The sequence below is a fragment of the Triturus cristatus genome, chromosome 1_2 (assembly GCF_964204655.1).
Source record: "Triturus cristatus chromosome 1_2, aTriCri1.1, whole genome shotgun sequence".
NCBI lineage: Eukaryota > Metazoa > Chordata > Amphibia > Caudata > Salamandridae > Triturus > Triturus cristatus.
Window position 1 is genome coordinate 112,575,551 of NC_140580.1, and position 15,153 is coordinate 112,590,703.

Consider the following 15,153-nt stretch of genomic DNA (forward strand, 5'->3'; position numbering starts at 1 on the left):
GGGAATTCAAAGACTTTCTTACTCATTTCAATATCAAGCATCAGAAAGGAAAGCACACCTTTAGGTTCACAGGCTAATGGTGCTGTTGAACGTTTTATGAGCACGCTTAAGAAGGCTGTCCAGTGCACTGCGCTAGAGGGACTTGAGATCAAGTCCATTCGACTAGCCGGGCCTAAAGATCAACACCCTGCTCCACAATCAGCGAAATTCTGACCACCATGATGTTCGGCAGAGTCATTGGTACCAAGCTGCCCCAGTGGACCACTGAAAGAACAATTGTGCTCAGAAAGTTCGACTCCCTGATTCATCTCACAAGTACAGAATGAAGACTTATGCCGACCAGCGTTGATGTGCTTGAGGCATTGCGTTTCAGGAAGGTGACCGTGTCCTTGCCAAGCAGAGGCAGAACCACAAATGTGATGCTCCACTCGATTCTGATCCATTTCAAGTTGTGACTAGTAAGGGACACATGGTGACTGCTCACCATCCTGGAAAGTCCATTACAAGGGATTCCACACATTTCAAGCACCTGCCTCAGAGTCTGTTGGCTCCAGACATCCGGAGTGCGACTTTGTGATCAGAGGGCCAGGAGAACCCTATGACAGCATCAATGTCCAGATCATCAGTGCTTCCTGAATTTGTTTTCCCTGCATTTTCTCAGCTCCACACCAGAAGATTTGGAAGAGTGGTTCAAGTGTCTTGACTACGTATTGAGGAACTGTGATATATATATAGAGCACGGGACACCTATGGTCCCTAACAGACTCTGTAGTCTAGTGATGTAAGTGACTGGGGACATTAATAAAATTCATGACACAGTACGTGTCAGTTAACTGGCACACTCTAGAGAATAAAGACAGGTGATACCGAGCTCCATGTGTGGCGTAATTCATTTACATTCTAACGCGCTAGGGAGGACACTATAACCATGTCTGCAATTACCCTTATTGCAGCACAGTCTTCCATCTGCCACTGCCGGTTCTCCAGAGACAGCGATGGCTACTACGCAATGGCGTGGCCTCACTGGCTCAGAGCCAGTAGTTGAAAAACAAAAAGATATTTTATTATTCTTTTATTTTTCAGCTGGTGGCTGAACCAGCCTGTGTAGGGAGGGGCTGGGCGGGACCATGGGAGGAGGGAAAATGGAGTGGCATGTGCACTTCTAAGTGTGCATGTATGTTTGGATGGCAGTCTTAGGCCGACCAAACAAACATGCACACTTAGGTTTCTCAAACTCAGCTGTATTGCACAGCCAGGTTGGAGAAACAGCACAGACTCCCTGAGCCTGAGTGAACATTAAACCAACCCATTTAGGCAATCCCCGAGCTGCTCTCATGCTTGGTAATAGCATGAGAGAAGTGCAAGGATTGCACAGGGAGTCTTTGATGCTGTCCCAGTGTCTGCTGGGACCAGGAAGCAGAGGAACACCGAGTTGCAAGACGGCCGGCAGCTTTAGGTAAGTCTTTTTTTTATTGTTAACCCCCGTGCTACCCCTCCTGTGCTTCCCAACACGCCCCCACCCGACCTACCACTTTTTGTTTGTGTCAGCTGATACTGCCCAGAGATATTAACTATTACTGTTTAGACCCTGTGGTACAGAATGGGACACCATCCAGCCATCGAAAACAAATGATTCTGCTAATCTAAGGACTTATCTGCAAGACGTTCTCGATGATCCTGGCCAGTAGACATCTTACATAGGGACCATCCCCTTAGAGGACTTCTTATCTTCATTAGAATATCGGCATGTTTGATTTTGTTTTTATTTCCTTGCCATTGTACAAAAGACCGCAACATTGCTGCCTAGCAGCGCCAAAATGATATAATATTTGTCCCATAACGAGGCTGTGCTTCTTGGACATAATCAGCACTGTTGTCATAATAAGTATACTGATCACTGGATTGGGGTCCCATACATTTGGCATTATTGACATTATAGATGTCCAGGAACAAGGCATCAAAGCAGCTTTTGTTTTCAGTGGCATTACCTAGTATGAAGACAAACAAAATACAGTCTCTGGCCTCAGAATAATCCATAGTTTCCATAACAATGGACGTTCTTATGAAAGAGTTGAAGAAAATCAAATCATCTTCAGCTGAAACAACATGAGAATTGTAAAACATACATACAGAAATGTCTATGTTTCAATTGCAGTGGGACACATCGGAAAAGAGGCTAACGGATTTAGAGAGGATGGTGTTGCATGCTCATGACTGGGGATCAGAACTATCAACTTAAAGAAAATATTAACTGACCCAGAGGATAGGAGTGGAAGGGGCAATGTGCGCCTGTATAGATTACTAGAGGCAGAAGAAGTCATAAAATACTAAGTTTTTTGACAACCGTTCTATAGGATTAGGGGCATTGAACTTGGCAACTCTATAGAATTTCAAGGGGTGCACAGAATAAGACAAAGATGACACATCAACGCAGATCATGTGCCTTTTGCACCATAAGCAAGCCCCTTTGACCCTTCAAACCGCCAACCAACATAGTCCGTACTCCTACAAAGTGAGAAAACTCCCATTTGCTTAAACCTTTTCACATGAAATCCATGTGCTCCAGAGAATGTTTATGTCCCTACGTCAATTCTTAAACAGAAGAGCATCAGATATGGACTTTTATATGCAGTCACAATGTTTTTTTTTTTTTACCTATTGTTATTGCAAACATGCTTAGCACAGAAGTACTTACATCAGGGCATGTCGAATAGCATCATACCAACATGACATATGACAGAAGACAATATTACAAAGCAGTAGCACAATTGGGACTACAAGGCCGCTTTTACGGTCCATCAACAAAATCCAAACCCTTTACCCACCATTCCCATCCACAAAGTCGGGCCTTCCCCCCCCTGTTCAGACTCTATCAGAACCCCCTATATGCCTGTCATGCTCCCCAGATCTTCTCCCACTTCTTCAGGCAGCCCTGCTTTAATAGATTATCTTTTCTGCTCTCAGGCACCAGTCTAAGTATGATTTCCAGTCATGTAGTTGGGGGCGGATTCACTGAACCCCAAGCTTTCGCTACATTCCACTTGGCCACCCCTTCCGGCAATGCCAACCAAATTATTTGATACTAGGGCCATGATGCCTCCCCCGAAATCATCAACAAGAGTCACTTTGCATCCCTGAGGACCTCCAGATCCAGCACCTCCATCATTATCTGAGTGACCCCATACCAGTATGTTTGTATCACTGGGCACTCCCAGAGAATATGGAAGAAGGTACCCTCCCCGCCACATCCCCGCAGGCACGATGATGTGGGTGACCTCCCAATTGTAGCTAACCTCGTCTTCAAGTAATAGGAGCAATAAAGAATCAGGCGCTGAACCAGGTGAAATCTCACCCTTATGACCACCTTCTGAGGGCTTTGCAGGCCCTCTTGCAAATCATCATCATCTAAGTCACTGAGATCTTTCGCCAGGCCTCCCTCAATGCCACCAATGGATCAGGTAAACTATTGACCAGTTTAAGATATATTAGGGATATAGCCTTGCCAGAGATATGTTCAGTTAGTAGGTGATCTTCCAGGGGAGAGGCCTCTGGCAACTGTTGTGTCATGCAAGGGCATGCCCAAGCTGGTGATACCTGTACCTCTCTGTATCGCGTATCTCAAATTCTGGACTTAGGATTTTGAATGTAATGCATGCCTGATCACGCCAGACATCCCCCAAGTGTTTTATCCCCAGTAGCTCCCATTTGGGGAATCCCTGTAGCCGACCCACCTCACCTTGCTGGTCTCTGCACCATTAGGTTTTCATAGTCATTATTCACCCTCTCCACCTCAGACAACTCGTAGGCTCTCGCCAGCAGTCACAATGTTGGTCACAATAGACTGCAGAGGAGCGGTGTTCTGTGATCTGCAGGAACTTGAAAGCTTTCTAGAAATACCAGAACATTCCCTGGTAGACACCGCATTGGAACCTCATGGAGATGTTATATAACTGCTAACTACCACACTCAATGCTCTTGGTGGTGCCCACGCTAATCCCAACTCCATGAATATGAGAAACAGACACCCTCCTTGAGAAAAAGTGGCAGGGATCCAAGCTGTGAGAGATAGAGAAAAATCAAGATTGTCGCTTAAGTCACACGAATTTCCAATTTGTTGTTTCATATATCCAGCACATCTTTTAATTTTTTTCTTTTTTTCTATTTATTCTCAATTGCCTATCCATGATGACCAGCAATAGAACATAAAGTTCATGCACAGTTTATGCAATATCGATAATTGCCCTTAGGGGACGGGAGCGGCTCACTGTGGGCTCTGGGGGCTTCTCATATATTAAAGTTAGTAGTGAGGAGAAGGTTGTGGTGCTTTTGCAGCTAATTGATTTAGAGTCTGCGCACCTAGTGGTGACAATGGCATCCAAATCCATTTCTGTACCAGGTCACTTATGGTACTCGTTTAGCTGAGTGTCCTTTGCCTTGATATCCCACTCACCATCAGTATTTGTTCTGGTCCACCCCTAAATTATCTGAAAGTCCTCTAAAATTCATGCACCTAAAGCACTATAAACATGGTCCCTCAAAGTTAATTGCCTTACTAGCTATGTAAAAAGCAAAAATGTTCTGTCTAGCTTAGGATTTAAAAAAAGACATCCTCTTTCTACAAGAGACCCGCATTTCCCTAAAAGAAACCGATAAGCACGGACATGAATGGCTATGGACTATAGTGGAGGTGTCAGGTCCTGAAACATCATCACAATCCCAAGAATCAATAACATTACCCTACAGGAAAGGTAGACTAGCCATACTCCTCTGTAAAGCAATTCCTGCAAAGTGCAGGAAAGCTGGAGTGACCGACCCCTGAGGTTGTTACTTGTTTGCTTAGATAATGTGTCAAGGGCACATCTATTTATCTGATTCTGTGTATGCTCCAAACACCAAAAAATCTGACTTTTTGACCAAGTTAAATAGAGTGCTGACAGAAATTGGCAAAAGAAAGCTGATGGCCAGTGGAGTCTGGAATCTCTCAATTGATCCAAATTTGGATTGTTCTGGACACCCAGATCCCTGAAGAAACAACAACAGTGACAATCTACAATATCTACTGGCAGACCATTCTCTTATCGACCTATAAAGTCCTATACAGCCGGTGGAAAGAGAATATACTTTCTTTCCATGACTGCATGGAACTGAGACTAGCACTAAATACTTTTTTTTAAATGGCAAAGTACTCCCCAAAATCATAAAATGTGCAACAGAATGCAGAGCATCTTGGACCATGCCCTGGTTATCTTGCAGCCTGATCTGCAACTACAATTTCCCAGAGACAAGATCTGGACTATGGATACTCTAAGGTACGGGCTTCCAGAGGAAAAGAGAATGCTGCTTGGGTATTTTAAGGATTATGTAGCCCTGAACAAGAACCCAGTGACTTCCTGTCAAGTACTGTGGTCAGCTGGAAATTCCTAACTGAAGAGCAGGGTATGATGATTTGGGACCCAACCCTGGCACGCAAAGCCACATTGGTGCAAAAGCAGAAACTTGAGGCAGAAATCAGCCAATTCACTAGTGCATATTGTACTATGTTGGATTGTTACATCTTGAGGAATCATGGTGCAAGCAACTTTTTCTGTGCTTTACACATATTGGAACATTTGAGAAGCCATTAAAAGTGAAAACAGGAACATTTTAACATCTTTGTTTCATCTTATTTAAAACACTGGATTAGTATGAATAAAAAATTGATTAACATTGGATAAAGATGATTAATATTGAAGAATGTTGTTGGAGTTCCAAGGGCCGACGGGCCCTTATAATTGGCAGTGCATCCTGGGACTGGAGGTAGACTCGGCCACCAGCTTGGTATAAGTATTTTCGCAGGGTTGGGCATAGGTCGCACCAAGATCTGCACGCCAGAGCTTATGCCTCAGAGCATTATAAAAAATATTGATAAAGATAACAAAGACTATTTAAAGCAGGGTGTGCATTTAGAAAGTGGATATTTCTCTGCACTTCCTGTTCTGTATGCCTGACAGCCTGCTCTTCCATACACATCTGGGGTGGGTGACAGCTACACTTTGTGCATCCCCTCTAGACAGCCACAACACAGGAAGGATAGGTGTGTCTGAGTACCCATCTACATAAATCTGCATTCTGATGGCCTTGTCTGGGCAGGATGGAAGGGAGGGGCTAACACTTCATTTGAATGGGTAGTGCCCTGTCCCCAAACAAAGGGCTTATTACCCCTCAATGGTACCTTGCCAGACAGGACCGGACTGAAAGGGGAACCTGTTCACTTCAGAGAGCTGCTTTGAAGTCACCCCCCACATCAAATGCACTCTCTAACCCCCTAAAATCAGACACTTCTGAACCTCTACCAGAAGAACTACTGTGCTGCTTGTAGGACTCAACTGGACTGCTGATCTGGAAGGCCTGCTTTCCTGTTTGTTGCCCTGCTATCTGCTGCTCTCTGACTCTACTGAAGGAAAGCTAAACTATGCCTTTCCTCCAAGTAATCCCCAAGACCTTGTTGGCTTGTCTTCTGCTGCTTAGGACTCAGGGATATCAAAGTCTCCATCCCTGCTCCTGTGCCTGGCTCACTGGAAGTGGCCCAGATACTTGCAACATGGATTTTGACTCATCTCCCGTCTGCGTGTAGCAGAACCGGCCCATCTACCCTATTGCAGGAGTCAAATTGGCGCATTTCACCGGAACCAGTGCTTTGTCTCCTGGGATCGACGCATCAGACAGCATATCACCACCGCTGCAGCTTGGTGAGATCAACGCATCCCCTCAACTGTGTGGTAGGATTCAGCGCATCGCTCAACGTCTCTCGACTCCGGCAACCGTCTTCAGAGCTGACGCATTGCCTTCACTGCATGGAGAAGATCCATGCATTGCATCTCATTGCTAGCAACCGGGAAATGTACTTTGGTCACCGGGACCTGTGTACAGTCCTGTAGCCGGTCTGTGCTTCTACGATTTTGGTCCGAACTTTGAATTTGTTCCCGTCCAATGATACCTAAAGTAACACTTTTAGCGCTCCTTGTTTCTAAGCACTTTACTGCATTGATTCTTTTAAAATTCAATATCTCAAATTCAATACATTGAATTTTCGTTGTTTTGGTTTTGATTTGTTCAGAATGTAATAATCTATTTATTTTAAACTGTATTGAGTCTTTTTGTGATGTTTTCATTGTGTTACTGTGTGTGTGTTGCACACTTTACCCATTGCCTCTGTAGATAAGTCTGACTGCTCTCTGCCAAGTTACCAGTGGGAACAGGTTATCTTTTAGAGTGTATCTAGCTTACCCTAGGATTGTGGCTTCTGCTTGGACAGGGTGCATAACTTTGCCAAACAGAAACCCAATTTCTAACATTTGTCAAATGTAAAAATCTAATAAATAGATTCAAAACAGGTAAAAAAAGAGAGTGGTACTGTGTTTCTTCTTCCACCACCATTAGCCATTTGAATCCAATTTCATATATTCCTAGAGAAAAGATGATTCGATGGGCCATGTATGGGATGAGTGTCCACCAACTGCCAGGTTGTTTTGCCTAACCTACACAGAAAAAAGTATGATGCCTGCCTTAGAATCTGTAATGCTTTCACAAAGCATGTTGTCCCATAATCCATAGCGCTGAGTCTTTTAAAGCCTTTATCTCACCACACAAAAGCAAAACTTTTTCCATGTGTTGTAAATTCTACTTCCCCCCACATCACCTGTACACCACCCCAGCTAGTTAGTTCACTTCACAGACCATAATTCTTTTATTTCACCATTTTGATTTTGTCTTTCCTTTGGCTGCAGTATCAGAGCTTAATTTGAATTGCTGGTTGCTGGCATGACCGGTACTCATTTTTACCACATCAGACTTATCCTGAGAACAAGAGAGGGAAAACAAACAAACGGAAAGATGGGGGAAGCAAAAGACGGAAAACCGTCACAAGGGAGAAAGCCAGAATCTACAAGAATGAGATAAAGGAACATGGAGTGTTGAGTAGTGGATTAAAGGCAGGGGGTGGATTTAAGACCACACAGCTTTGGTTTTAGTGACACAAAATTTAATTGCACCAGCTGTGGGCTGCTGAAGAGAGCTTCAGGAACCTGCGCTCTTTCTTTCACAAATAAAGCACTGTCACAGTAACCATCAAATTTCTAACCAATAGGATACAATGAAAGATCCCTATCCCCATCACGCAATTAACTTAATATCTTCTTCATCACAGAGATCTGGATCAGTGATCTTGCTTATAAAATTTAGCATCTCACATTCTTGGTAAGGCTGGAGGTGAGGTTGCAATCATTTGTAAGGAAACCTCTATTTTGCCTGTGCCTCTAGTGCCTTGTGGTTCTGCTGAACTCTTCGCTTTCAGCATTGCTATCTCATCTTCACTGTCCTTCATCTTTGTGCTGGTTTCCTGCTCTCCAGGAACTATTATCCATATTTTGCAAATGTTTTTGTTAAAGTTTTAGCTTCTTTGGCTTTTTGCATCCTAGGTGACATTAATGTGTGAGTTGATGCACCTGAAATTGCATCCACTGGGAAACTGCTTGACCCCTGCAACACTATTGGCCTTACCCAAAGAAGACTTAACCCAACTCATTGGGACAGTCATGTATTAGTTCTTTGACAGACAACAGCAGAGATCTTTAAGTTACACTTATGACCTGGTTCAACCATTTTGTCATCTTTGCATCAATTCCAAAGTTTGACTCCTCCCCTATTTGCAAGACATGCCTTGGTCCACCTGAAAAACAGCCTATCTAAAATCATTATCTAAACTTTTTAGAGAGTTTAAATTATTCTGCTAGTCAGATTACAATGACCCCAATTCTAGTTTATCAGTTTTGAGGCGTCGGTGACTGCCATAGATATTATTTATCATGCTAAAGTTTCTGACTCTCATCGTGCGTACCCTCATCTCCTTCATACGCTGAGTAACTGATGGTGGCTAAGTGAACCTTCAAATTGCATTAGTGTTTCTGGTGCTTAATTGTTCTAGAACTTCTAAACATCACTATTCTTTTGATCCAAAGGTATGTACAATGTGCTTTATAGGCATGTATTAGTCTGTGTTTACAAGGTTAGTAACTACGCCAGGGAGATGGTCATCATCATTAAAAGTTCATGCAACTGGGCTATTGTGCTTCTGACATCAATGCCCCTGCCACTATCTGTGAATCTTTACCTGACTTTTTTGAGGGTAAAAGCAAAGTTATGCAGAATTAATTTGCCTTTATCAGCACTGATGTTTCTTCTTCTTCAATGTCTTCTGTTAGTAACAATTTGGTATACCCGACGGGTTTTAATACTAGTGCCCCAGTTAATATGGAATTGTGTAATCTGTCTGTAGGCTCTGCTTTGGTTGCGGCAGCTTGGAAGCTAGCATTCTATTCCCAATATTAAAGAACCACCCTGTGGACCCCAAGATCCTAGGCAACTTTCAGTCGAACTTTCTGCTTCCAATAGCAGCTAAAGTAATTAGAATCAAAGTCAAACATCAGCTCTTCACTTTATAAATATCAATAATATTCCGGACTCTTCTCAACAGGATTTTTGGTCCATGCATAGGACTGAGGTTGATATAGTGTCTATTTTTGACCAACTGATATTGTTCACAATTCATCACATCATTGCCACCTTGATCCTATTGGACTTCTAAGTGACCTTCAGTTCTGAGTCTCTTTTGACACATTTTTCCAATCTCTGTGAAATTAAACTAATGTGTTAAATTGGCTAATCTCTTGTTTATCTAATCACTCCTAGACTCTGATCACCAAACTTTTCAGGCCACCTTCCATTCTATCTGCGGTGATGTTCCTCAGGGCTTGTTGTTGAGCCCCACTCTGTTTCATATCTATGTGGCTCCCATAGTTTCCCTTATCCATCCTTTTGTCACTCGTTCATGGCCAACGCAGAGCAACATTTCAAATTTTTAATTTAAGTATCACAACTCTATAGCTGCATTTCTGCTGTAGCAGAAAAGAGGAATGGAAATTGATTGCAATAAAGTCAAATACAAGAATGGTTCTTGTTGCAGGACCTTCTGCACTTTGCTAGAGTAATTGAAGGCCATCTGAGCTTTGTCTGACCCCTGCCACTGTAACAACTGTTTGCTTGCAACATGGCCTTTTTTATCAGTCCTAACCCTTCCTCCTCAGAGAAATTTGATTTCTTTACTAAATTACATTGATCTTAAAATGCGTCATATCCTATTTATAGTTAACATGGTCGTCATTGGTTTTTACTTGGATTACTGTATCTCACGCTATCCTAGCCTTCCAGTTTATCTCATCAACCATCTCCAGGTAGTGCAGAACACAGCAACCTCCCTTTGGTTTCCACTTCTCCGTCAGATTTTGACTGCTGTCCATGTAGTCACACTGTCTAGTCATACTTCACTGGCTTCCTGTGGCCAAATGCTCTTTGTTAAGGGACGCTGCATTTGCCATAAAGTCATCAATGTTTAGGAGCCAGTCTTATTACAGGAAATCCTATGCAGACCGTATGCATCCAGTATTCAATCCTCTATGACTAGGTACCTGGATGTTCCTACGATCTGTAAAGTAGATTAGGGTGTACATCCTTTCTCTTTCCAGGGTGCCAAATGGTGGAATCCCCTACCAGTGGAGTTCCTCATTTGAATTAATCACTTGTCTTTTAACAGACATCTGAACACCTGGCTATTTACTAAATATGTTTGTCTTATTTCTTAGGCCTGTAACGTCACTCCATTTTAGTGGTAGGGCACACTTGAGGGTATTTGTTCACTGTGCAATTTTAATTAAATTATTTTTAAAATAACATGCCCCCTAACTCTTAAGCTTTATGACACAGTAATTACTATACATAGCTGGCTACTTATTAACTTCATTTGTGTCCCACAACAAGATGCACACTCTTAGTCATGGATGCAGTTACATCAAAAGGTATAGAACAACAGTCAAGTGCATCATCTGGGCTGGGGTGCTTTCTCTAACACAGTTTGATATTAGATTCAGTTCTCTGGAAGCTTCATTTTCTTTGTTTGGAAATTTTTTATTATAGGAAAATTAAGTGAAACTAAATATATCAACTTAGGTGTCGATTCCGATCCGGTAAAACCCGGGTACGAATCGTCGTACGGAGCGTTTTCTCCGTACGACTCGTACCCGGGAAATAACCCCTACAAACTAGCAAGTATGATTTGTGAATCGTAGAAAAGACCGTACGGCTAAAAAACACGTACAAATGTGATCCGGGACAGCGCGAACGCGACATTCGCACGGAGACAGGCAGCGTTTTACGGACCAGCAAGTACGATTCGTATCCACAGCACTCCGCACGGCAATATTTTTACAGGAGCCAAAAAGTGCCGGAAAAGCTAAGTACGTCACGATGCGTGAGGAAAAGGGGGCCCGGTACGCACCGTACCCCAGCGCTACATGTACGCACCGTACCCCCAGCCCCCCCACCGCATGTACGCACCGTACCCCAGCACCGCATGTACTCACCGTACCCCAGCACCGCATGTACGCACCGTACCCCAGCGCCGCATGTACGCACCGTACCCCCAGCGCATAGCACTGGGGGTACGGTGCGTACATGCGGTGCTGGGGAACGGTGCGGACATGCGGTGCTGGGGTACAGTGTGTACATGCGGTGGGCGGCTGGGGGTACGGTGCGTACATGCGGTGCTGGGGTACGGTGCGTACATGCGGTGCTGGGGTACGGTGCGTACATACCGTGCTGGGGTACGGTGCGTACATGCCGTGCTGGGGTACGGTGCGTACATGCGGTGGGGGGCTGGGGGTACGGTGCGTACATGCGGTGCTGGGGTACGGTGCGTGCATGCGGTGCTGGGGTATGGTGCATACATGTGGTGGGGGGCTGGGGGTACGGTGCGTACATGCAGTGCTGGGGTACGGTGCGTACATGTGGTGGGGGTGTACGGTGCGTACATGCGGTGCTGGGGTACGGTGCGTACATGCGGTGGGGGGGCTGGGGGTACGGTGCGGACGTACGCGGGAGGGGTGGGAGGCTGGGGGCGGCCGTACAACTTGTACCCCTCGCCCAGGTGTACCCGGGGTAGGGATGGTACACAGTTCGCTCCGTATGGGACGTTTTACATATGAATGTGTCTTCGGAACGCCGGTACGGATCGTACTTGTGCGCTCGGACTTCAGTTTTACGAATCGTACGCAAAACTGTCCGGGGACGTGTCGTAGACTTTCCCCGAGGTCATTCGTATGTATTTTTACGGTACGAATCGTACTTGGCCGTTTGTACGGGACTTGTACGATTCGTACGTAAAAATATACGGATACGAGTCGTACGGGAAATTTTATTAACGGATCGGAATCGGCACCTTAGTTGTAACAATAATGAGTGCAAAAACAATTGTATAATATCTGGAAATTTTCAACGGGTTAAATACAAGATATTTCAAACAAATACTCAAGTTAAAATGTTTTGTACTCCAAATTACATTCAATGTTAAGTATAGCATTTTATACATTTTTGGAGAGGTATAACCGGTAAAGAAGAAAGAGAAAAAGGAAAAGAGGGGAAAGAAGGAAGGGAAAGAAAAGCCTTATCAAGGGCAAAATAGAGTTGAGCATAAAAAGGATCTCAACCATGATAATTAACAATCTTCTATTACATTTGTTATTAAAAATCCTGGAGGTACAAATGCTGTTTTTGCATCATGGGAATTGGCATGCTGTCTAGATAAAAAGCAAGAAAGTGGCATCCATAAAATAACTCTATTAATCATTTACAGTGCCAATGTCACATTTCCTCTATCACATCTGTAACAATGACAACATTTTCCACCATCTAACAAAGGTAATGTTTGCAGTGTCTTTCCAGCTGGATGTAATAATTTGTTTTATGCAATAGCTATAAGTCTATCAATAAATCTTCCAACTATTGCGTTAGTATGCCAAATATGAGAGAAACCTCCTAGAAAAATGTGGATTTTTTCAAACTGTATTGCAATCGAACATATATCAGTAATCGTATCCCCTACTTGTAACCAACATAAACTAACCTTTGACAAAAAAAGAACATATGCAATATATCACTGTTTTTGTTATGACACGACCAACATTTGATATCTGTAGATAATTAGAACTTGAAAAGAGAAGTGGTGGTTAAGCACAATCTATTAAAAAAAAGAACAATGTTTGTGTGGTGGTCACCGAATGAGATATTAAGTGTATTTTAGACGACATTTTATTCCATATTTGGAGAGAAATACCCTGCTGAAAATGAGTTTCCCATTGTAGTTCGACATTAGTTTCTGATCTATCAGCAAGAACTATATCAAGACCCATATATACACAAAGGTGTAATGAATGAATGTTTAAGGGCCTGGCAGATTTCCACACTGGCTAAAATGATTAGTAAGATTACTGGCCCACATCAATACCTTTGGTGTTGGCAAGTTCCCAGGATGGAAATGACTTCTTGAAGGAAGGAACTCTTTCCTAACTTCAGTTTAATGGTTGGCAGAAACTTCGGTAAAAAGGAGAACCTACAGAGGTTTCAAGATGGAGGTTCTTATGCTTAGGGTCACTCAGTCCTTGCTCTCAGGCTGTCAGTTTAACTGGTGAAGAATGACAGGTCGTTCTCACAGAGCTCGAGAGAGGGAGTGGGCACATTGTTGAAGGCAGTGAATGATACCAACTCTTTGAAGGTGCAAATGTCCCATGGTGCAATTACATGAAACAATGATGTGAGACCAGTACTACACATGTTAGCCCATGTGCTTGCAGATTTGTCACACATCTATTATAGACACAGTGGGCTGTACAATCGGCTGGCTTTGATCCACAGACTGTCTTCAGCTCTAGCGTATGTTCCTTACTAGTAAGGTGAAATATGGGCCCAGGCATAAACTACTAAGCAGATTTACCAGTGGTTGTCAGGAGACAGTCTCCCCACAGTGGTGCAGGTAGGTAAACAAGAGGTAGTGTGGGTACCTAGTCCAGGGGGATGGTATCCAAAAAAATCACTGGGTCTATAAGAATGAAAAATTAAGAGAAGGTTGTCACGCAGACACACCGGCAAGAACTTTTCAAAGTACAAATAGTATGGTAGAGGCATGTACCCCTAGGGGGCTAGAGGGACCAGCTCTGTAAACAGCACCAAAGACCTGGTAACCACAAGGTTCCCGGGAGAGGACAAAACAAAGGGTAGGAAATGACACACTCACCCCCTAAGACCAACGGAGAGCGCTGTGGGGGGAAAAGAGCGCCAAAAGGGAAAAGAGTGGTATGATACCCACCGGCCAATGGGGGGGGGCATGCGGGTGTGAAATGTACCCTCAGGGCATCAAGGCATTATTAAAAGGTGAAGCGCCCGTACCCAGTCACTGTTCAGGCTGGGACACCCCACCCACCCACACCAACAGAAGCAAGAGACTGTCGCAGCAAGCGTTGGTAAAAGAGTCACTGCAGTAAAAGAGTCTGCTGAATGGACTTTAAAAGTTTGAAGGGCCACCAACGGAGTGGCAGACCGCCTACTTACCTTGGGATGCCTCAGGGTTGGGTAAGGCGGTCAACGAGGGATTTATGACCTTGATTTATGACGCAATGCTTAATCTACGAATTGGTTTATGCCCTGGTGTCAACCAGGCTGTGTGATTTATGGCATGCTCTATGGTAATCACTGTTTATGGTGTCAAGTAGGGTGACCAACCGTCCGTAAATTTCATGGACAGTCCGTAATTTCGGCCGTCTGTCCGTTGTCCGTGAAGGATTCTTTAACAGACGCCATTTGTCCGTAATTTTAACCGGGCACCGGTCGCACCACCCTAAAGCCGGCACAGCTTCCACCCACCTCCCTGCTTGACTCCGATGCTGTTGAGGTCGGGTGTAAAAGACTCCGATGCAGTACCAAAGCTCAGATACCCAGCAGCATTGGAGAGGCACAGTGGGATGGCAACCCTCACACCTTCCGCCCTTGATGAGCTGTTAAGAGGTGCTTGAAGGTGACTGAGAGGGAGGGGCTGCAGCTTCAGGATCAGGGGCATCTATTCAGATGCAAACAGCCCTGAACGCGTCATGTCTCTGCAATTTAGAGGGGCCTCACACATTCCCTTTCTGCCCAGGGCCCCAAACATCCTAGGACCGGCCCTGATTACCCCGAGGCAGCACGTGGTTCTCTTCACAGAGCTTAATTACTGTCACTAAGTTGTAAGCAAACCTC